The sequence below is a fragment of the Canis lupus genome, chromosome 8 (assembly GCF_011100685.1).
Source record: "Canis lupus familiaris isolate Mischka breed German Shepherd chromosome 8, alternate assembly UU_Cfam_GSD_1.0, whole genome shotgun sequence".
Lineage (NCBI taxonomy): Eukaryota > Metazoa > Chordata > Mammalia > Carnivora > Canidae > Canis > Canis lupus.
In genome coordinates this window covers 68,310,155-68,312,734 of record NC_049229.1, presented here as the reverse complement: position 1 = coordinate 68,312,734, position 2,580 = coordinate 68,310,155, and the positions used below count along the sequence as shown (strand labels likewise).

The following is a 2,580-nucleotide window of genomic DNA, read 5'->3' as shown; positions in this document are numbered from 1 at the left end:
TCCCCTCCCGGCTGTTCAGCTCGGCTTCCTCCCCTTCCATTGGGCGGGAGGCCAGCGCGGCCTCGGCCCCCGCCAGCTGCGCGGCCACAATTGGCTGCGCCGCGCCCACGCCGGGCGCTGATTGGAGGACGGGCGGCTCAGGCCCCGCCCCCCGCGCCCAAGTTCCGCTAGCACGTTGGGTTGCTCCCGGATTCCCCGTCGCCCCGGGGGCGGGATGGATCCCCAGGCTGGCTCCTCCTCCGGCCGGCGCGACCGCTGCTGACCCGCGGGGCGGGGCCCGGGCAGAGAGAGGCGACGCTTCCCTCGTCGGGGAGCGCCATTTTCTTCTGATTGGCTGACGGGCGCCCCCCCTGCGTCGGCGCCGCGGGCCAATGGGCGGCGGCGGCGGCGGCCCGGGGGCGGGGCCCGGGGGCGGGCGGAGCCGGGTTGGGCCGCGGCGGCGGGGCCGTCTCAGGCCGCCGTCCCGCCCCTGCCGTCCGGCCGCTGCCGCCGCCGCCGCCGCCGCCGCCGCCGCCGCCCGGGGCTTGGTTGAGGCGGACGGTGGGTCCGGGCCCGAGTGTGGCGCCGCCGCCTCCGCCTCCGCCGCCGCCGCCGCCGCGCGGAGGGGGCCAGCGGGCAGGTGAGTGCCGGGGCGGCCCGACTCCCGCGGCGAGGCCGCCGCCTCCCCCGCCCGGGCCGGCGCCCCTCGGCCGAGGTCCTGCGCGCGCCCCGCCGGCCGGGCCCGGGGCGACCACCGCGGGCGGGAGGGCTGGGTCCGGGGCCCGCTCGGCGTCGGCCCCGCGCTCCGGGGGCGCGGGGGGGGGGGCGCCCGGCCGGGCGGCGGCGGCAGGTGCAGCTGGGCGCCCGCCGGGTGGGGCCCGGGGCGGCGGGGCTGCGCGCGCGCCCCGGTCCTTCCTTCCGTCCGTCCGTCCGTCCGTCCGCCCCTCCCTGCCCGCCGCCCGCCGCCCGGGGTGCAGGCGGTGTGGCTTCTCCGTTCCGCCCCCCACCCCTCGGCCGCGCGCCGGGGCGCCCGGGGACCCGTCCCTGCGCCTCTCCTTCACTCCCCAGTTATAAAAACAGGCGTTGAAAATAGGTCATCTCCCTTCCCACGCGCCCTGGCCGTGGTCCACACGCCCGGCGCCCTACTAGGGAGAAGAATTCGGCGCTTTGGAGTTTGTCCTCCGGGCCTCGCGGCCCCGGCGCTGCCTTGTGCCCCCGCGTGCCCCCGGGGCGGGGGGGGGGGGCTGGAGCCGCAGGGCCGCGCGCGCCCCACGTGCCCACACACGTGCGCGAGCCCTCGCGGGGCCTCCGTCCGCTTTGCCAAACGACGGCGGCGTGTCCCGAAGGCAAACGTGCTTGTTACGCGTTGACAGGTCGCTCCGGCTCTGGAGACGTAACCGTCGAGCCGCGAACCCGCTGCCCGGCTCGGGGACCGATTCCCCCCGCCGGGCGGCGCTTGTCACAACCCTTAGAGGTGGACACCGGGATGCGCCTTCTGTCGTGCACGAGTGACAACCCCTCTCGTCCCTTCCCCTCCCGCCCCATGGCCCCACTGGTATTTCAAAATTGAAACAAAACAAAAACAAAAACAAAAACGAGGTAATAATCTTGGAGAGTTGGTTGTTTTTTTTTTTTTTTTTTTCTTAACCGTTTTAAGGCAATGCATCTAATTCGAGAATACAGCAAAAGCAGGAGCAGCTTTTCCACCGTTAAAGTTTGTTAGGGCTTCCTTGCTTGAGCCGTGGTAGAGATCAGGAGTCTATCTGGGCTCCCGTGCATGCAGGCCCGCCTTACCAAATTAGTCCCAGGGACTACTGTGATTGATATTCTGGTCAAGTTCCAACAGTTTAAGGAGGAGTTTTTCTCTGGCCGGAGAAAGTAGTTTGCAAAGCCAAGTCCTCGAACAGCTACAGAACGACCTCTTTTACTGGAATTCCAAACAACCTCAGTTTTTAAGCCTCCTGCTCCCCCCCCCCCCCCCCCCCACTTTCTGTCTGCCCTCCTTTCTCTCAGCGTGTTCAGGATTGTTAGGTTACTGTCTGAAATGCAGCTCTAGCCCGAGGGGGGTAAAATGGTCGCTGCTTCTGCTTCCCATCCCTTCCGTTTGCTGACGTCTCTTGGTGCTTTTGTTCCTGGCACACGGGAATGATGTTGGATTTGAAGATTGGAACATTCATGCTATGGAAATGAAAGTGTCTGTTTAGTTCTATCAGTAAGAGTGCAGGTAAGATTGTCATCGCGAAAGTAACACTGAACTTCTTTTTCATGTGGTGAACACTTAGGCCCTACATAAGACTACGTTTCAAGTAGTTGAATCTTTGCCTTGGAAGACACAGGAAAGTGAAGAAGATGTTAAAGGTGGTACTCAAACATCTTCCCATTCTGAAGTTCTACCGCTGGAAAACTGTGTATGAGCACTCACAACAGCTTCCTTAAAAGTTGATGCTTTCATATCTAGAACAGCATGGCAGTTGACAGCTACGGGAAAGTGTCAGCGTTAACGCAGCAGAGGCCTGCTGATAGTGGAAATATTTAGTAGACAGTTACTGAATTCAGTAAAACCAGGTACACAGTTTGTACCATGTGGAATTTTAGCAGAAA

At 64.5% G+C, this 2,580-nt stretch overlaps 1 protein-coding gene across 4 annotated transcripts in view; it reads left to right on the top strand.

The window, feature by feature from the left end:
- Positions 1–407: 407 nt before the first annotated feature.
- Positions 408–2,580, top strand: part of SETD3 (SET domain containing 3, actin histidine methyltransferase) — a 79,603-nt gene continuing 77,430 nt past the window's right edge. For 2 of the 4 annotated variants that reach the window (XM_038545695.1, XM_038545692.1), the window contains exon 1: positions 408–619. The gene's annotated coding sequence lies outside the window, so the exon portion shown is untranslated. Of the gene's footprint in view, positions 620–1,392; positions 1,579–2,052; positions 2,204–2,580 lie in introns of those variants that run through there. The other 2 variants (XM_038545694.1, XM_038545693.1) reach the window with 2 other exon arrangements.